Raw genomic sequence first — 21,944 nt, 5'->3', positions numbered from 1 at the left:
GGGCCGAATTACACCTTGATCCAATAAACTTTGAATTACCTTAGCTATTTCTCCCTCGGCTTGCTGTGGAAAACCGTATTGTTTCTGGGGCTCCGGATCGGGACCTGTAATGGTGACCATTCCTGGAATTTTACCGCAATCGTGCTTGTGCTGGGCTTTGTGTTTCTTTAAGACTTCCCTACTTGTTTTGTCTGTGGTAATGGTTTGTGGATCAAACCAGTAATCTCCCACTAGCTAAGCCTGTGGTCGTAGTTTCCTACTGTGAGTGTGGCGGGGGCTCGTGCTGCTCTAGCCATTTTCCACACACACTTATTCACGGGGTCAAAAGAAAGGTTGTGTGAGCTCATGAAATCTATCCCCAAGATGTGCTCTGCTGTCTGGGGTAAATCTACTAAAATGACTGAGTGCTTGGTTCTAATGTTACCGATCTGAATATCCACAGGGGCCGTAATGTGTCCTGCTGAAGGTGTCCTGTAAATCCACTAAGAGTGATCGTGTCTGTAGTGGGCCATATATCTCGCTGGTACATCGTGGAGGAGTTTAACGTGTTTCGGGACCCTCCTGTGTCCCAAATAAATTCTACGGGGTATCCCCGGACTGTGCCTGTGACTACTGGTCTACCAGACTTGTCCCAGAGTGTGTTGCAGACCCAAGTTGGGGAGTCTGAACACCGTCAATCGGTGCCATTTATGGCCAAATTATCTGAACGGGCGCTAATGCTGTGGATAGGCCTGGCATTGTTCCTATGTGGGGCATTTGTGGGCCGATTCCGTTGCTGTTTCGGGGGGGGCATTGCATTCTCGGGCGTAATGTCCCTTCTGTCAACAATTATAGCATTCCTGTGCTTTATGGTGCTGTGTGTCATTTCTACCTTGATTTACCCAATTGGGGTCTTGATGTGTCCTTACTGGATTCAAGTTTGCTTCTACCTTCTCCTGCTCTGCCTTTTTATGTAGGGATTGTTCCCAAGCTCTAGAGAGTCTCTTCAGAACCCACACTTCATTGTGCGTGGCGTCTGAGGGGTCATAATTTGCACATGCTTTTTGTCCTGCATCTGTGGCGTGAGAGACTAGAATACGGGTCCATTTGGCCGTATTATCTGCAATTAGATGGGCGTGGGCTAAATCACTGAATACTGCGGTGAAGTGTATCCAGAGGCATCCAGCAAATGCTGTTGGATGCTCTCATTTCTTCTGCCTACATTGGTTGAATCCTTCTACGGGATCTCCTCGCTTATAGCCAATTGCATCTAGGATGGCTGTCTTCATATCCTGGAGACTACCTCCTCCTACATTTTGTGGGTCGGGAAGGGCTGAACTAACGGATGGGTCAAGGCTCATTACTATGAGTTTCACTTGCTTCTGTTCATCCAGACCATACATGACTGTCTGTTGTCTAACTTGCTCAAAGAAATGGTGTGGGTCTGATGTGGGGTGAAAGGTTTCGATTTTGTCACGGGCATCCCTTAACTGGGTGATGGTTAGTGGGGTGGTGTTCACGAAATCGGGTTGGTCTTCTGTCGGTACTCTGCACTGCGTGGTGACTGGATTCATAGGGTTGTGTGCTGCCTGTGCAGTCGGTGGTGCGGGTGCTTTCCTTTTCGGGGCCTGGGGGGTTCTTTTCTGAATTTCTGTTCCGTTTACGTAACGATGGGCAGTGTCATAATATGCACCCATGCACATCATGAGGTAAAAACAGGCAGTGACAGACACCCAGGTTAGCCAATCAACATACAGGACAGAACACAACCAATCACCAAACAGAACACCAGAGGGGGGCTTCCAACTATAAAACACACGAGGCATCAGCACTCCGCCTCTTTCCACTGGTGACAACTGTAATGACAGTCAGGGTGTATATATCAGTTAGCACCTTCTACGCGTGGATCAGAGCTAGCCTGGTCTAGTAAGCTAGAGTGTGTACACTTATAGTAGAGTGTCAATCCACAGCCAGCTGTGTGCATTGTTACAGAAGTTCAATAAATCGTATTGAACCAACGTCTCAGTTTGGTGTATGCTTTACAGTTCATCTGCATCCTGTTGCAGTCCGTGTTACCCCAGAGTGAATAATACGACATGCAGTTTCATTAAGTTCCTGCCAATCGGGGCCATCTTCCTGGTCTGAATTTGGTACAATGGCCTCTGAAACCATTTTGCACTGAGAGCAGTGACTGTAACCGTGAAATTTGGTGCCTGCATTTGGCATGGTCAACCGAACTCTGCCTTTGTTCCGTTGTGGAACTGTGGAGTGCTCGTTGGGCTGCCTTTAATCCTCGCATTGCTTCTTTAATTGCTCTACTTGGTGTTCCATTTCTTCCCTTGCCAAAACTGTGCGTTGCGTGTCTTGGTAGGCCTTATCATATTGGGTCTGAAAGCTGCTTAGGTGAGCTAGACAAGATTGGTGTTTGACATCAGCCATCTCCTTGTCCTTCGCTGCTGGCTGCTCTCGGAGTTGCTCATTTACTTTTTCGCATTCACTAACGTTTCCCTCACTTCTCTTCTCTTTCTCTACAAGCTGTCTATGGAGCATCCTCACGACCACTTCTGTGCCTCACAATTGTGCCAAACAGGACACAATTGGCATCGGCTTACGAACTTTACCTAAACTCTTTATGGATCTCGGTCAGGTTTTCCCACCAAGTTGTCCTATACTACCAGGACCTGTCTCTTCATTTGCACAAAACTCAGACCATAGGGGCCATCCTTTCCCCTTTAGGTACTTCCTAATTTCCTCTTCCCATATGGGACACTGCTCTGCTCTATTGGTCGCTGCGACCTCGGGTTCCTGTGGGTACAGAAGGCATTCCATTGCCTTCATTGCCATTTCTACAATTATGTCTTTTCCTACCATAATCTCTGCAACTCTACCATAATCTCTGTATCTCTACTGTGAATTTGGGACAGGGGGGAATAAAGCGGTGATACAAACAGCGGATATGGCTTCAGCTATTTTCCGGTTCACACAACTCCCGAAGGTTTTACGCAACAAAATGTAACGAGTTTACCTTGTATCCCTGTTAGTATGCATGCAAATTACTACACACTTATGAATCTTGGAGGTTTGATCGATACTGGTCTTACACTTGTGGTGTCTTTCACTTTTCCAATTGGGTTTCTAATTGAAACGTTTTGTGGGTTCTCTCGGAGTGACAAAATCACTTCTGGGTCGAGTCCCGTCAGAGGTTGCCAATAATGTTGCTATATTTACTCGCGATAAATATGGCAGTCAATAAGATTGCCCTTCTTTTGTCTAGATATGGATATTATATTGCTTTCAGAGTTGCCAGGTGTCAAATGATACCACCACAAGGTTCAACCGGATATCGATCAAAGACCCAACAACCAGTTAGTTAGTTCAAGTTCAATATTAATTTATTTACACACAAGATTAACTTATACATGCAACATAAACACTACGAGATAAATTACACTTAACACTATGACTTAACTTCAGGCACCTGGCTTAGTTCAGAGGAACAGTGGCCTTTGTTAGAATCTGTATCTACTGGGTCTGGAGAAGTAACTGCGGTTCAGCTAGGCTCATACGTCTGGTAGCGAGCGTTGAACTTGAACTTGCTTCTGGTCGTGGTGCTGCGATTGGAGATGGACGTTGCCAGAGCGCCAGGTCCAAAAGAGATCGAACACATGGCAGTGTCTCTCTTTATCATTGGGGGGGTTTCGCGCTCTTTTGGGCGGTCCTTAGGTTTGGACCCAATAATTCGGCAGACTTCGACCACTGCCTTCGATCTGAGCCAATAAAGGGGTGGGTGCCTTGATGGCTGGGCGTGTCCTAAGCGGTCATTGACCTTGCTGTTTATACTTCCTGAGTAAAGGGAGTGGCACCAATGTGTCTGAAATTGTATCGGATACCTGAGTACCAGTCCTTTGTCTTAGGGAAATGGGTCATGAGAATGCAAATCGGCTGGGGGTTTCGATACTGTGGTTCTCTGCTTACAAATATACATTTAGGCTCTGAGCCTGCCTGAATCTTGTATTGGCCATATTTCCCTTGAGTCTTTGCAAATGTCCATGTTTCTTTGTAAGTGGCCATCCCAGATGGCTACAGAGGTCTATAAAATAATGAGGGTCATGGATAAGGTAGTTAGTCAACATCTTTTCCCAAAGGTAGAGTCTAGAACTAGAGGGCATATGTTTAAGAACATAGAACATAGAAAATACAGCACAGAACAGGCCCTTCGGCCCACGATGTTGTGCCGAACCTTTGTCCTAGATTAATCATAGATTATCATTGAATTTACAGTGCAGAAGGAGGCCATTCGGCCCTTTGAGTCTGCACCGGCTCTTGGAAAGAGCACCCTACCCAAACTCAACACCTCCACCCAACACCAAGGGCAATTTGGACATTAAGGGCAATTTATCATTGGCCAATTCACCTAACCCGCACATCTTTGGACTGTTTAAGGTGAGAGGGGAGAGATACAAAAGAGACTAGTGGGGAACTTTCTTCACACAGAGGTGGTGAGCATCTGGAATGAGCTGCCAGAGGCAGTGGTAGAGGCCGGGTACAATTTTTTCCTTTAAAAAAGTTAAGACAGTTACATGGACAGGGTAGGTATAGAGGAATATGGGCCAAATGTGGGCAAGTGGGACTAGCTTCGTGATAGAAACTGGGTGACATGGACCAGCTGGGCCAAAGGATCTGTTTCCATGCTGTAAACATCTATGACTCAATCTCTCCTTATACAGCGGTGCCACCATCCCAGGAAATCAGTCTGGTAAACCTTCTCTGTACTCCCTCTATAGCAAGAACATTCTCCCTCTGATAAGGAGAACTGCACACAATATTCCAGGTGTGGCCTCACCAAGTTTCTGTATAATTTCAGCAAGACATCCCTGCTCCTGTACTCAAATCCTCTTGCTATGAAGGCCAACATACCATTTGCCTTCTTTACAGCCTGCTGCACCTGCATGCTTACTTTCAGTGACTGGTATATGCACATTCCCCTCTCTTAATTTATAGCCATTCAGATAATAATTTGCCTTCTTAATTTTGCTATCAAAGTGGATAACATCACATTTATCCACATTATACTACATGTACCTGCCATGCATTTGCCAATTCACTCAGCTTGTCCAAATCACACTGAAGCATCTCTGCATCCTCCTCAAAGCTCACCCTTGTGTCCCACACAAGAGATTAGTGAGCAAAATTAAACTCATGATATTGGGGTTAACATATTGACGTGGATAGAGAACTGGTTGGCAGACAGGAAGCAGAGAGTGGGAATAAACGGTTCCTTTTCAGAGTGGCAGGCAGTGACTAGTGGGGTACCGCAGGGTTCAGTGCTGGGACCCCAGCTGTCAACAATATGCATTAATGATTTGGACGAAGCAATTGCATGCAATATCTCCAAATTTGCAGACCCCACTAAGCTGGGTGGCAGTGTGTGCTGTGAAGAGGATGCAAAGAAGCTGCAGGATGACTTGGACAGGCTGACTGAGTGGGCAAATACTTGGCAAATGAAACATATTATAGGTAAATGTGAGGTTACCCAATTTGGTGGCAAAAACAGAAAGCATGATTATTATCTGAATGATGGCAGTTTAGGAAAAGGGAAAGTGAAATGGTTCTTGTTGGCAGGGTTGACCCATGTGTTGTTCCCCACTTGTTGAAACCTACACCCAAGCAATATTGGGCGAAATTCTCCCAACCCACTGTGGCAGTTGGGCGTACAGAATCTGATGAGAGACAAAAAGTCGGAGGTCCACTGGCGCAAAATCATGTTGCAATTCTATTTGCGGATTAATGGCGGGAGGGTCAACCTGGTGGCGTGAACGCCATTTGCCTTCATTTACGTCTCACGAATGCTCATGAAAACAGTTGGAATCCCATCACACCTTTCAATCTTGCATCACACCAGCGGGAAATCACATTGGCGTCTAACCCAATTGATAAAGACTGGCACGCACAAGGTGGTCCTCAGTTTGCCGCAGACTTAGAAGTGACTGCAACATGCTAAGTCTACCTGCCATTGTGCAGCGCTGCTCCTGCCAGGGCAAACCGATTCCTGCCCTCCGTCTCCATGCTGAGCTTGTCTTCATGGGCAGCACCGTGCTGCTGGACCCATGGATCCTCCAGTGTCACCGAGTCAGATCAGTAATGCGCCTGGGGTTGGGGAGTACAGGGGTCTCCTTGCCCCCGGGGCCACACATCAGTGTCTACCTGGACAGCACTGTGCTGTGGGACTCATTCAGGCACTGCGACAAAGGTCCAAAGTTTCGACTGGGGGTGGGTTGCGAGGTGAGGGTGGGGAGGGAGGGAGGCAGACGAAGACAAGGGGGGGCAATGTGGAAGGAGGATTGAGTGAGGAGTGGTTTGGGGAAGGGCAAGAGATCACAATTGCAGGCAGAGGGACAAGGAGATGGATGAAGAGGGCGGGAATGGAAGGCAGAGGGAAGACCGAGGGGAGGGATGCTGGTCCCGGACAAAGCTGCATGACATATGACATACAGACAAACAAGGGTGTCTAAAGGCTGGAATGTATTACTAGAAAGGACGCATGCAAATGGCAGATTATGGGGTGGATGCATGTCAGTGTGGCACATGTTCTTTTTAAAAATATGTTTTTATTAAGAATTTTTCAACAATATTTTCCACCTTACAAACAGAACCCGCCCCCCCCGTAACAAAGAAAAGAAAGAGAACTCGCGTGGCAAGACATGAACATGGCAAGTCAATAAGATACAGAACTTTGTACATTGGATTCTTCCCGTACATGTCAATTTCCGGATCATTCATGTGTTTTCTTGCTCAAATGCCCCCCAAAGGAACCCCCCTTCCCCTCCCCTCCTCCCTCCCCTACCCCTCCCCCCCCCCCCCACACGAACAATGTCCCGTCCCCCACCCCCCCCCCCCCCCCACCCCCCCTGGGTTGCTGTTGCTGCTGTCCAACCTTCATCTAACACTCCGCGAGATGGTCTAGGAACGGTTGCCACCGCCTGTAGAACCCCTGCGCAGACCCTCTCAAGGCAAACTTTATCCTCTCCAACTTGATAAACCCTGCCATATCATTTATCCAGGCCTCCACGCTGGGGGGCTTCGCCTCCTTCCACATTAGCAAGATCCTTGCCGGGCTACTCGGGACACAAAGGCCAGAATGCCGGCCTCTTTCGCCTCCTGCACTCCCGGCTCGTCCACTACTCCAAATAGTGCTAGCCCCCAGCTTGGCTTGACCCGGACTTTCACCACCTTAGATACTGTTCCCGCAACTCCCCTCCAGAACCCCTCCTGTGCCGGGCATGACCAAAACATATGGACATGGTTCGCCGGACTTCCTGAGCACCTCCCACATCTGTCCTCCACCCCAAAGAACCTACTCAGCCTCGCCCCCGTCATATGCACTCTATGAACCACCTTAAATTGTATCAGGCTAAGCTTGGCACACGAGGAAGAGGAATTAACCCTACTTAGGGCATCAGCCCATAGCCCCTCCTCAATCTCCTCCCCCAACTCCTCCCATTTACCCTTCAGCTCCTCTACCAAAGCCCCACCCTCTTCTGGTACCCTCCTGGTATATCGCCGACACCTTGCCCTCTCCAACCCATGTGCCTGAAATCACCCTATCTTGAATCCCCTGTGCCGGGAGTAGCGGAAATTCCCTCACCTACTGCCTCGCAAACGCCCTCACTTGCATGTACCTGAAAGCGTTTCCCGGGGGTAGCCCAAACTTCTCCCCCAGCGCCCTTAAGCTCGCAAACGTCCCGTCAATGAACAGGTCTCCCATTCTTCTAATCCCTGCCCGATGCCAGCTCTGAAACCCCCCGTCCATCCTTCCTAGGACAAACTGATGGTTGTCTCTGATCGGGGCCCACACCGAGGCTCCCATCGCACCCCTGTGCCGTCTCCACTGCCCCCAGATCTTTAGCGTTGCCGCCACCACCGGGCTCGTGGTGTACCTTGTCGGCAAGAGCGGCAGCGGTGCCGTCACCAGCGCCCCCAGGCTCGTTCCTTTGCAGGCCGCCATCTCCAACCTCTTCCACGCTACCCCCTCTCCCTCCATCACCTACTTACGGATCATTGCCACGTTGGCTGCCCAATAGTAACCACACAAGTTCAGCAACGCCAACCCTCCTCTATCTCTGCTACGCTCCAAGAACCCCCTCCTTACCCGCGGGGTCTTGCTCGCCCACACAAATCCCATAATGCTCCTGCTTACCCTCTTCGAGAAGGCCTTAGTAATCACAATTTGAAGGCATTGGAATACAAAAAGAAACCTCGGGAGGACCACCATTTTAACCGACTGTACTACCCGCCAGCGAGAGTGACAACATGTCCCACCTTTTAAAATCCTCCTCCATCTGTTACACCAACCGCGTCAAATTAAGTTTGTGCAGTGCCCCCCAGCTCCTAGCTACCTGAATCCCCAAGTATCGAAAGCTCCTTTTCGCCCTCCTCAACGGTAGGTTGTCTATCCCTCTTCCCTGGTCCCCCGGATGGATCACAAAGAGCTCACACTTTCCCACATTGAGCTTATAGCCCGAAAAGTCTCCAAACTCCCGTAGGATCTGCATTACCTCAACCATCCCCTCCACTGGATCCGTCACATACAGCAACAGGTCATCTGCGTACAATGACACTCGATGTTCCTCTCCCCCTCGAACCACCCCCTTCCATTTCCCCGACTCCCTTAACGCCATGGCCAAAGGTTCAATTGCTAATGCAAACTGCAGAGGGGACAGGGGGCACTCCTGCCTCATCCCTCGATACAGCCGGAAATACTCCGACCTCCACCGGTTCATGACCACACTCGCCACCGGGGCTTTATACAGGAGCTTAACCCAACTAATAAACCCTCCCCCGAACCCAAACCTCAACATTTCCCAGAGATACTCCCACTCTACCCGATCAAAGGCCTTCTCCGCGTCCATGGCTGTCACTATCTCCGCTTCTCCCTCCACCGATGGCATCATTATCACATTTAGGAGCCTTTGCACATTAGTGTTTAACTGCCTACCCTTTATGAATCCCGTCTGGTCCTCGTGAATCACCCCCGGGACACAGTCCTCAATCCTCGTGGCCAACATTTTTGCCAGCAGCTTAGCATCTACATTAAGGAGCGAGATCGGTCTATACGACACACATTGCAGTGGGTCCTTATCCCGTTTCAAGATCAAAGAGATCGTCGCCTCCGACATTGTCGGGGGCAGAGTCCCCCCCTCCCTTGCTTCATTGAAGGTCCTTACCAGCAACGGGGCTAACAGGTCTACATACTTCCTGTAAAACTCCACCGGGAACCCATCCGGCCCCGGGGCCTTCCCTGCCTGCATACTCCTCAGTCCTTTAACCAGCTCCTCCACCCGAATTGGCGCCCCCAAACCAGCCACCTCCTGCTCCTCCACCCTTCGGAACCTCAATTGGTCCAAGAATCGCCGCATCCACTCTTTTCCCCCTGGGGGCTGGGACCTATACAGCTCCTCGTAAAAGGCCTTAAAAGCCTCATTCACTTTCCCCGCACTCCGCACCGTAGTTCCCCTGCCATCTTTGACTCCGCCTATTTACCTCGCTGCCATCCTCTTACGGAGCTGATGTGCCAGCATCTGACTCGCCTTCTCCCCATATTCATATATAGCCCCCTGTGCCTTCCTCCACTGTGCCTCTGCCTTCCCTGTGGTCAACAGGTCAAACTCCGTCTGGAGACTTCGTCTCTCCCTGAGTAGTCCCTCATCAGGAGCCTCTGCATAGCTCCTGTCCACCCTTAAAATCTCCCCCAATAACTTCTCCCTTTCCCTACCCTCTCTCTTCAGCCTATGAGCCCTGATGGAGATTAGCTCTCCCCTGACCACCGCCTTCAGCGTCTCCCATACTACTCCCATCTGCATCTCCCCATTGTCGCTGGCTTCCAGATACCTTTCAATACACCCCCGCACACTTCCTCGTCTGCCAGCAGTCCCACATCCAACCTCCACAGCGGGCGTTGGTCCCTCTCCTCCCCCAGCTCTAACTCCACCCAATGCGGGGCATGGTCTGAAATGGCTATGGCCGAATACTCCGTTCCCTCCACTTTCGGGATCAATGCCCTGCCCAGAACAAAATCCGGGAGTAGGCCTTATGTACGTGGAAGAAAAAAGAAAATTCTCTGGCCAAAGGCCTGGCAAATCTCCCGGATCTACTCCCCCATCTGGTCCATGAACCCCCTAAGCACCTTGGCCGCCGCCGGCCTCTTCCCCGTCCTAGATCTGGAGCGATCTAGTGCTGGGTCAAGCACCGTGTTAAAATCCCCACCCATTGTCAAGCTCCCTACCTCCAGGTCTGGAATACGCCCCAACATCCATTTCATGAATCCAGCATCGTCCCAGTTCGGGGCATATACATTCACCAGTACCACCTCCGTCCCCTGCAACCTACCACTCACCATCACGTATCGGCCTCCCTTGTCCGCTACTATGTTCTTGGCCTCGAACAACACCCACTTTCCCACCAGTATTGCCACCCCTCTATTCTTTGCATCTAGCCCCGAATGGAACACTTGTCCCACCCATCCCTTCCTTAACCTGACCTGATCTGCCACCTTCAGATGTGTCTCCTGAAGCATGACCACGTCTGCCTTCAGTCCCTTTAGGTGCGCGAACACTCGGGGCCCTCTTAACCGGCCCATTTAGGCCTCTCACATTCCACGTGATCAACCAGATTGGGGGTACTAGCCATCTCCTATCTTAGGCCAGTCCCGTGCTCGCGCCTCCCGCACCCTCCAGTCCCCCAGGCGGGGATCCCCCGGGGCCCCAACCACCTCTTCCATTTTCAGTTCCCCTTCGGACAGTGCAGCAGCAACCCTAGAATCCCCCCTCTCCCCCCCCCACTCCCCTGCTAGATCCACATCTAGCTCTTTTGCTCCCCCATATTACTTCCGTGAGTCAGCTGACTTATGCTGACCCCGGCTTCCCCCGCCTTCCCGTTGATCTCCCCCGTGTGGGAGTCTCTCCTCCTCCTTACCTTCCTCCATCCCCACCTCCCTTTTTTTGGGGGGGCGCAGGAAAAAACCCGCGCTTTCCTGAACCAGCCCCACCCCCTGTGGCGCAGCTCCTGTTGCGGCCATTATCCCAGTTCCCTCATCCCCAAGTCTCACCTCCCTCCAGCACCAACGCCCACATTCCCCATCATCATCATCTCGTCTACAGAAAAGAAAAAAGGGAAATTTTTGGAATTTTAACCAGAACTCTACTCACATCCCCATCCACCATCCCACCCATGAAGTATTCTTTGCCCATATTTACAACCCCATATACAACCGACATCTCCCCCCGCAACCACATCCCCTCAGTTCGAGTCCAGTTTTTCCGTCTGAATAAAGGTCCAAGCCTCATCTGACGTTTCAAAATAATGGTGTCGGTCCTGATAAGTGACCCACAGTCGCGCAGGCTGCAGCATGCCGAACCTGACTCTTTTTTTATGCAGCACCGCCTTGACCCGGTTGAAGCCAGCTCTCCTCCTTGCCACCTCCGCGCTCCAATCCTGGTAAACTCGGATCACCACGTTCTCCCATCTACTGCTCCGCACCTTCTTGGCCCATCTCAGCACACTTTCTTTGTCCGCGAAACGATGGAACCTTGCCACTATCGCCCTTGGCGGCTCATCGGCCTTGGGTCTCCTCGCCAGGACCCGGTAAGCCCCTTCCAGCTCCAGGGGGCTCGGAGAGGCCTCCGCACCCATCAGCGAATGGAGCATCGTGCTCACGTACGCCCCGGCATCAGCTCCCTCCACTCCTTCGGGAAGAACCAGAATCCGGTCTTCTTCCTCCTCGGCCTGTTCTCCAGGACATCAATTCTCTCGGCCCACCTCCTGTGCACCGCCTCGTGCGCCTCCACTTTTACCGCCAGGCCCAGGATCTCGTCCTCGTTGGCATTCACTTTATCTCTCACCTCACGAAGCTCCACCGCCTGGGTCTTCTGGGTCTCCTTCAGCCCCTCGATCGCCAACAGCATTGGCGCCAGCACCTCCTTTTTCAGCTCCTCCACACATCGCTTGAAGAACTCCTGCTGGTCTGGCCCCCACGCTGCACGCTCTCCGCCATCCGCCATCTTGCTTTTTTCCCCTCGTTTTAGTCTCTACTCCAGGGCCTCTTTTCTCGTCGTTCCACTGCTGATCCCGGCCATATATCGTAAGGGGGGACCTTACTGCACCTTCCCACACGGGATTAATTCAAAAAAAGCTCCGTTGGGGCTCCTCTGGAGAGCCCGAAAGTCCATTGTCACGGGAGCTGCCGAAACGTACGGCTTAGCTCCGCATCGCCGCAACCGGAAGTGAGTGTGGCACATGTTAAGGATGGTTAGCATGAACACCAAACAGGTAAGTGGGTGCACGAGGAGTTGGAAAAGACATCACCACAGTGACAGTCAGAGTGAGCATATTTGGGAATTTGGAGCAAAGTGGGAATTTGGTGCAGAGGGAAAAGAGATAGAATCAGAAAATCCCTACAGTGCAGAAGGAGGCCATTCGGCTGTGGCCAAACATATTTCATTCATTCACCATGAGCAAATGGAAGCTCATAGTTATGTCAAGTCAATGAGTGGACTTAAGAGTCACATTGGTTCAATGAGGTAATTCACAAGTTCTTGCTCTGCACAGGGAACCACATGTAACATCTGAAGAATGAAATGCTGCTCACCTGCATGTGTGTGCTGGAGTCCCGGGGTAAGGTAACATGAGGAACAATGCGATCACATCTTTGTACTCAGCACCCTTTACCCATTCTGGTCTTCAATATCTCTTTTCAGAGAGGAGCTGAAAGTGAGAATGGGTGGTGGTCCAGGGAGCTTTTCTACTAATCCTCATTCGAGGCAGGAGGCGAAGGAGGGAAAGATGTCTGCGCATGGAGCTCCAGCAAGAGGCACTGCATGTGGGACAAGGCCAAGGGGAGAGCGTGAGCATCTGCAGGAGGGTGAGAGCAGAGATCCAGACTGCGGAGATGACCGGCAACACCAAATGTCTATGGTCCAAGGATCTCCTATCTACAAATGCCTGAGATGTAGCCTAGTGCATAGCTGCAATTGTCTCGCGAGCTGGTCCGCCACATATGCTCTGAGAAGGCTTGCCACTCTGTGTTTTGGAGGTTTCCCCCTGCCAGTGGCCTTGAAGGTGACGGCACAACTCAATTTCTTTGCCTCTGGGTCTTTCCAGGAAGCAACTGGGAACCTGTGTGGCATTTCACGGTCAGCAACATATCGATGCATTCAGAAGATGACGATACCCCTTACTGGAGGGCTCATCATTATGTGAACTTTTCTCTGTATGAGGATCGCCAGCCTCAGAGATTCACAAGATTCACAGCCATCTCTGGGTTTCCTCGAGTGCAAGGCGAAATAGGCTGCATCATGTGACTATATGGCACTATGGGTTCATCAAGGGCTTCCATTCCATCATCGTGCGAGGCCATCGAAAGCACATCCTGCACATGTGTGTATGGTTCCCCGCGAGTTGCTCCTACATCTTCAGTCACTCCCACGTTCCTGGGATCTTTGAGGGGCCAGAAAGTCTGCCGGGATGGTTGCTGGGGGATAAAGTGAGGTGTTCTCCAGGAAGGGACCCCGAGTCTAAACTTGAACTCTGCCCCACTGAGGTGTGTATCTCTGCGCTGGTGGAAGTTGCTGGTGAATGATGTGATGGTTCTGTCTGAGTACCCTCGTCCTCAGGCATATTTTGGGTTTCAGAGAGCTACTGGGCTGGCTAGCTGTCTGTGGCTCGCTGGTACCTCCAAAAGACAAAAGGATGGTTTTAGTGGTGAGCTGGAGCTAGTTCAGAGTACATTGCACTCACTTTTAATTGCAGGATTCGGTGAAGTGATGGCACTGTGTCTGTACCCGGTTGTTATGGGAGGTCAATCTCTGCATCGCTACAGGAGCGATCGCGGTCCTCATTGGCAAGTGCTGCAGCCTCCTCAATCTCATTGAGGGCCAGTGTCTCTGCCGTCCCTACCCTGGTCTGGACTCACTCTCACTTGTCGTACCAAAGTTTGGCTTGTGTGGAGACAAAAGAGATGTGATCAGAGGGAATAGAGCAGAGGTTGTGTGAAGTGTATGTCCCTTGTGTGTGTGAGCCATCTCCAGGCGGGATCAAGATTGGACTTTGAACAACAAGACAGATGGGATAGTGGTGTAATAAAAGTCATATTGTGAGAGTGAGTGTCGATATGCGTTCCTCGCTGATGGATGTGTGAGATCCATGAAGAGAACAGCCATTTGAGTAAATGATGCCATGCTGAGAGGTTGACAGTGAATGGAGCCGAGAGAGGACTTACCCTGGTGGAACAGATGAGGTCATTCATCCACCTCCGGCATTCGATGGCGCATTGTGGGTCGCTTTTTAAAAAAATTTAGAGGAACCAATTATATTGTTCAAATTAAGGGGCAATTTAGCATGGCCAATCCACCTAGCCCGCACATCTTTGGGTTATGAGGGCGAAACCCACGCAAACACGGAATGTGCAAATTCCACACGGACAGTGACCCAGAGCTGGGATCAAACCTGGGACCTCAGCGCTGTGAGGCAGCAATGCTAACCACTACGCCAGGGTGCTGCCCATTCATTTTCGAGGGCTCCGGCTCTGCTCATCTTTTAATTCAGCTTTTCATCCTTTGCATGTTTGTCTTTTCTTAGGGTGCATGACTTGTGCTATATTCCGATAAGTATTTGGTTGGTGTTCTTGCAAGAAAGAACCGAGATAAAATGCTAAAATCTTCCTTTGTCCATGATGGCTAGAGTGGGCAGGGCTGGGGCCAGTTTGTCTAGTTTGTCTTTTCTCCTTAGATGGATCTCTCTCTCTTATCTGTTTTTCAATCTTAATGGAGCTGATGAGTGTCTTGTCCGTTGTCAGTGCAGACTGAGGTGCAATTGAAAGTTGTGGTTGAGGATGAGAATGAGGGTCGCCCTGGGTGTCCTTTGTATGGTGGTGGTATCTGCAATTTGGTTTGGTTGTTCCCTTCCTAGGGGTCTCTTATTTCTTCTCTCATCTGGCCGAGTGTGGTGCTGGTCCTGGTTTTGGTATGGCCTGCTGGAATATGGGAGGGGTATATGATGTTTGGGAGAGGAGGACTGGCTCCCTCCCAGGGCTCCCAATTGATGGATGTCTTGACGGTTCTTATTCCTCTGGATTGGGGTCCCCTCCTGGCTAGGACTGGAATGTTATCTTTTCTTTCCGTGTGAGTGGTGCCCTGCCCGAGGTGGGGTTTGATAAGTGCAGGCTCAGCAGGGTATAGGTTTGGGGTTGTGACAGATTTCCTGGGGACCTAATTCCACCTGGGTTTTTTTTAGCGCAATGCTGGGCAAGACCAGGCTCAGCGTTATGGCCAGTGTCCTGTTGTCCCCGGGTGCCCTCTTCTGGGGGTGCCTTCAGGGGCGTGTGGGGGCCTGATGGGCTGGCTTTGATCCTACCGGTGTGTGAAATGTCTTTTTGATAACTGAGTGGTTGGCTCTTCCCATCGTTTGCATAGGTCGGCTGTTCCCTGTTATCAGTGTGATTAGGGGCAGCACGGTAGCATTGTGGATAGCACAATTGCTTCACAGCTCCAGGGTCCCAGGTTCGATTCCGGCTTGGATCACTGTCGGTGCGGAGTCTGCCGGTGCTCCGGTTTCCACCTACAGTCCAAAGATGTGCAGGTTAGGTGGATTGGCCATGATAAATTGCCCTTTGTGTCCAAAATTGCCCTTAGTGTTGGGTGGGGTTACTGGGTTATGGGGATAGGGTGGAGGTGTTGACCTTGGGTAGGGTGCTCTTTCCAAGAGCCGGTGCAGACTCGATGGGCTGAATGGCCTCCTTCTGCACTGTAAATTCTATGATAATCTAGGATTAGTCAATGGATTAGAGACATTCAACAGTTCTGATGGTTCTTGCTTTTTCTTCCATCTTTTTCCCTTCTTGGATGCCTCGGAGGCTAGGCCTCTGTTGCGTCTCTCATTTTGCCTTTGTTTTCCCCCTAAGCTATTGGAGTCATACAGCAAAAAAAAAAGGCCCTTCTACCCATCGAATCTGCGCCAGTCAAAAACAATCACCTTGTCCATGTTTGAGTGGACTCGGGTTCTCGCAGACTTGCTTTGTTTTTTGTAGCGCTGGGTATGATGCATCCATTCTTGGTTTTGCTTGGGTGCAGTTGGGTCTGATATCTGAAAGAGATGGCTGGGCTGGGTTGCTGATGCCTGTGGTGCTGCCAGAGTGGAGGGTTTTGTGTTTTGGTGTGCACTCGATCTAGCTGCGATTAGTGCGACATGGGAGGGTGTGCATCGTCCTGTCATAGATGAAGCATAGAACGCACAGTGCAGAAGGCCTATCGAGTCTGCAACGGCCCTAGGAAAGAGAACCCCACACCTCTCCCCTATCCCCTTAACCCAGTAACCCCACCTAACCTTTTTGGACGCTAAGGGCAATTTTAGCATGGCCAATCTACCTAACCTGCACATCTTTGGGCTGTGGGAGGAAACCGGAGCACCCGGAGGAAACCCATGCAGACACGGAGAGATCATGTAGACTCCACACAGACAGTAACCCAAGCCGGGAATTGAACCTGGGACCCTGGAGCTGTGTCATGTTTTTTATGAGGTTATCCTGTTATTCCCTCAGTCTCTGGTAGGGTCACAGGTACATTCGGTTTGGCCCAGTTGTGATGTCACTCTCCTGTTCCATTTTGTGTCCATGTATGTTGACCCTTTCTTTGGTCTGCTCTCCCCATGTATGGCATTACTTTACAACTTTGTTTTGCGTTCCTAAAATGAAAAATTCCAATAAATAAACATTTTTCAAAAAAGGTCCAGCTTGGTTCTCTTGGATTCCATCCCAGTTGTTTTTGTCATTATTAGGCCCTCCAGCTCTCAATCACTCTTCATGGCCCATTGATGTTAACTCATGCCAACCCATGACCATATCCAACCCAATGGGCCCTCGTATCTTCCATGCCAACTTATGACCCTATCCAACCCAATGGGCCCTCGTACCTTCCATGTCAACCCATGCACCAATTCTCTAGTCCCTCTTACCCTCGATGCCAACCCATGTCCCCATCTCCATGGTCCCGTATATCCACATGCCAACTTAGTGCCAACTCATGATCCCCCACTCATCATCCTTCACCCTGACACCCTCCATGCCAACACGCCCAGCATTAACCATAGGCAGAACTCAGGAGACATGGTCAGATTAAATAACATTCTAACTATCTGTTAGAGTTCATGATAAACAAAATCAATACTGTTCATGATAGCCCATCCAATAGATTTAAATCTGAAATACTAATCCCTTATAAAATTAAATATTTGTATTCATAACCCCAAATCTTTTTGAGCTGTCCATCAAACTGTGAAGTTGCACTTCCCACCCTCCAACTGTGAAATGATAGGTTGTGTAAATTATCCAAGCATCAATGCTATAATGATAGTGCTTAGGATTATGTCAACAAACAACTATTGAAACAGGCAGGCAGTTTTTTTTCCAATTTTAAAGAGCAGCAGATTTAAATAACTTGATAGCTTGGCATTTCGCCATACCTTAGTTTTCCTTCAGGAACATTTACATCGCCATCATAAAGTATTGGAACACATACTGCAGGTTGACATTGTTGCTAACTTTTGCCTTAGTTTAATTGCTCTGTTTTATCACCTTTGCTCTTGAGTTGCCAGGTATCCTTCTGATACCGCCACGTGGTTCAAGTCCGAGTAATGATCAATAATCCAATACACTGCTTAGTAAGATTTAAATCAAAGCACATTTATTATACACAGCAATCACTACTCATGTATAAATTCTATGCCTAAGCTACTTCTACGACTAACAGGCCAATACTTAACTTGGAACTGGCCCACCAGGTCAGGGAAACGAATGGCCTTTCGTTCGGGTTCTGAGCCTGCGGGATTCAAAGTTGGTACAGATTGGTAGCTAGGAGCACCTATCTCGTAGCGAGCGTTGAAGTAAGACTTACTGGATATCAACGGTGGCTGGACCGGTCACTGTCAAGGGTTGGTTCACGTTGCTGAGTGACCCGGTCAAGAAGAGAAGGACGATTTGAACTTGGGCTTGATTTTTATCGTCCCCAGGGGCTTCCCGCCTTTTCGGGCGGACCCTGTACCTGGTTCCAAGTGATTGGACTTTGTCCCAATCACTTGGTTCGATTTTCTCCAATGCTGGAGCGGTTCCCTGATCGATGGGTGGTCTTGAGGTGGTCGTTCACCTCCCATTGTGTAGGCTTGTGCTGGCGCCAAAGAGTCTGGTTTGGCTTTATGTGTCTAAATGTTGCTCATTGTTCCCGGGGATTGCTCATTAATATGCAGACGGCTAGTGTTTTGTTATGCTGATGGTTGCTGGTATCGGTCTTGTCTGGCCTTTCCAGAGGTAAATACACACTCAACCTGCAGCTGCTCGTTTGTGTCCTGTTGGCTGACTTTCCCATCAGCCTTTGCCGTTCGCTATTTTAAATCGGGAGTTAGCCATTCTAAATCGGGAGTTAGCCATTTTAACTGGCTACATTCCCTCTTTGTGATCCTAACGCGAAGCGTGAAGGATCACATAACTATGGTGCTTTCCATTCCCTGACCTGGGGGGGGGGGGGGGGGACACTTCCTACATGGCCTCTGCACTGACCATAGCTATGCAAAAATTTTTTAACTAACAATTCTAAGGGCGCTATGTCAAACAGGGACATGCATTACAAAACAATAAACTGGGAACCTCTAACTATTCTTAATACACTACACTCACTTAAACATTTCATTATCCTAACTTCCTCAATTATACAACAAAATCATAGCATTTCATACAGTCCTTCCTGGCTTGGCAGTCAAGCTCAGGATCCTCCTCCCCGGCACGGACCCCATCCCCCTCCCCGGCACGGACCCCATCCCCCTCCCCATCCTCCCCCCCGGCACGGACCCCATCCCCCTCCCCGGCACGGACCCCATCCCCCTCCCCATCCTCCCCCCGGCACGGACCCCATCCTCCCCCCCGGCACGGACCCCATCCTCCTCCTCGGCACGGACCCCATCCTCCTCCCCGGCACGGACCCCATCCTCCTCCCCGGCACGGACCCCATCCTCCTCCCCGGGACGGACCCCATCCTCCTCCCCGGCACGGACCCCATCCCCCTCCCCGGCACGGACCCCATCCTCCTCCCCGGGACGGACCCCATCCTCCTCCCCGGGACGGACCCCATCCTCCTCCCCGGCACGGACCCCATCCCCCTCCCAGGCACGGACCCCATCCTCCTCCCCGGCACGGACCCCATCCCCCTCCCCATCCTCCTCCCCGGCAGGGACCCCACCCCCCTCCCCGGCACGGACCCCATCCCCCTCCCCGGCACGGACCCCATCCCCCTCCCAGGCACGGACCCCATCCTCCTCCCCGGCACGGACCCCATCCCCCTCCCCACCCCCCTCCCCGGCACGGACCCCATCCCCCTCCCCGGCACGGACCCCATCCCCCTCTCCCATCCTTCTCCCCGGCACGGACCCCATCCCCCTCCCCGGCACGGACCCCATCCTCCCCCCCGGCACGGACCCCATCCTCCTCCTTGGCACGGACCCCATCCTCCTCCCCGGCACGGACCCCATCCTCCTCCCCGGCAAGGACCCCATCCTCCCCCCCGGCACGGACCCCATCCTCCTCCTTGGCACGGACCCCATCCTCCTCCCCGGCACGGACCCCATCCCTTCCCCGGCACGGATCCCATCCCCCTCCCTGGCATGGACCCCCTCCCCGGCACGGACCCCATCCCCCTCCCCGGCACTCACCCCCCCCCTCCCGGCACTCCCCGGAGCCCAGCCCACTCTAACCACCCACCCCCCCCACCCCCCGCACACACACACACAAAACCCTACACACACCTCTCCCCCACACATCCAGACTGCGGCCACGCCATCGCCTCTCCAGCGGCCAACCCCCCAGGCCGTCACGCACCTCCACGCTGGTCGGCGTAAACCTTGAGCACTGGTTGACGCTGATTGAAAGGTGGTTTGATTTACGCCGACGTGACCCGTCATCACGTCAGCGGGACTTCGGCCCATCCGGACGGGAGGATATCAGCAGCCCCAAAATCCATTGCCTTGCGCCCACCCGTGCCATTCTCCGAGGTGTGCGGCGCCATTGACGCCCCGCCGACATTTCTCCCTTCGGAGACTTCGGCGGGCGCGGAATTCATGGGGGGGTCGGAGAATCTCGCCCATGGACTTTAGAATGTGCTTTGTTATGGGTATCAGGCAGCTATAGAAGAACTGAGCCTCATCTGCCCGAAGCTAGGTTTGCACACTGGAGTGGGAGAACTAGTGAATTGAATTAGGTTTAGTTTTTTTTATGAAGAATTTGCCGAGTTTTGTAAAGTGTTATAAAACTGAAAGAAAACTTTAAATAGAAAAAAAACTTACTTTTGCCTATGATGTCTTTGTTCAGCCAGTAGTTTTTATTTGATGTTTACATTGCGGCCATACCGTAGGACCACCATGAGGAGATTTTATTTAAACATTTCTTGTATTTTGTGCTAATCAATGTTATTCATCTCACTATTTTATTTTTTTTAATAAACATTTTATTGAGGTATTTTCGGTATAGTAACAACAACAAAATAATCACTATACATGAAACCATAAACATAGTGCAAAAGCCATTTACCTCTTGTACAGGTCTCACCCTTATTTACCCCCTACTCTAAACTACTCCCCCCCCCCCCCCATCTGCTGACGATTAATTTCCCGCAAAGAAGTCGACGACCGGTTGCCACCTCCGGGTGAACCCTAACAGTGACCCTCTCAAAGTGAACTTGATTTTCTCCAAACAGAGAAAGCTAGCCATGTCCGATAGCCAGGTCTCCGACTTCGGGGGCTTTGAGTCCCTCCAAGCTTATAGCATCCGTCTCCGGGCTACCAGGGAAGCAAAGGCCAGAACGTCTGCCTCTTTCTCCACCTGGATTCCCGGGTCTTCTGACACCCGAAAATTGGCACCTCTGGACTCAGCACCACCCTTGTCTTTAACACCGTGGACATGACGTCCGCAAACCCCAGCCAAAATCCCCTAAGCTTTGGACATGTCCAGAACATGTGCACATGGTTCGCCGGTCCTCCCGCACATTTTGCGCACCTGTCCTCCACCCCAAAGAATCTGCTCATCCGGGCCACTGTCATGTGAGCCCAGTGAATGACCTTAAATTGTATCAGGCTGAGCCTGGCACATGTTGCGGACGTGTTGACTCTACTCAACGCGTCTGCCCATAGACCATCCTCTATCTCACCTCCCAGCTCCTCCTCCCACTTGCGCTTCAGCTCCTCGGTCTGTGTCGCCTCTGACCCCATAAGTTCCCTGCTCCTACCCACCCTCTGGAATCCCCCTTAGCGATAGGAGCGGGAAGCTTGACACCTGTTTACGTAGGAAGTCCCGCACCTGCAGATACCTGAATTTGTTTCCCCTCGCCAACCCAAACTTTTCCTCCAATGCCCTCACATTTGGAAAGCTCTCCTCTATGAACATATCTCCCATCCTCTCAAACCCCGCTCTCCGCCATAACCGGAACCCCCCATCCATACACCCCGGGGCAAACCGGTCATTATCACAGGTTGGGGCCCAAACCGATGCTCCCACATGCCACCTCCACTGGCCTCAAACTCTCAGGGCCGCCACCACCACTGGACTAGTGGAGTGCTGTGCTGGTGGGAACGGCAGAGGTGTCCTTACATGAAGCCACCTCCATGAGCACTCATGCCGACCCCTCCCCCACCACCCACTTCCTGATCATGGCTATATTAGCTGCCCAGTAATAGTTGCTAAAATTTGGCAGCGCCAGCCCGCCCTCTCCCCAACTCCACTCAAGCATTACCTTCCTTACTCGCGGGGTCTTGCCCGCCCAGACAAAGCCCACGATCACTCTGTTGATCTGCTTAAAAAAGGACCGCGGAATAAAAATGGGGAGACACTGAAATAGAAAAAGGAATCTCGGGAGGACCCTCATCTTCACCGTTTGCACCCT

At 51.2% G+C, this 21,944-nt stretch overlaps 1 long non-coding RNA gene across 1 annotated transcript in view; it reads left to right on the top strand.

The window, feature by feature from the left end:
- Nucleotides 1-21,944, top strand: part of LOC140395372 (uncharacterized) — a 203,994-nt gene that overhangs the window by 71,568 nt on the left and 110,482 nt on the right. The window lies entirely within an intron of this gene.

This window comes from Scyliorhinus torazame, chromosome 18, assembly GCF_047496885.1.
Source record: "Scyliorhinus torazame isolate Kashiwa2021f chromosome 18, sScyTor2.1, whole genome shotgun sequence".
Taxonomy (NCBI): Eukaryota; Metazoa; Chordata; class Chondrichthyes; order Carcharhiniformes; family Scyliorhinidae; genus Scyliorhinus; species Scyliorhinus torazame.
Note: the sequence above shows the minus strand (reverse complement) of the source record. Positions and strands in the feature narration are given on the sequence as shown.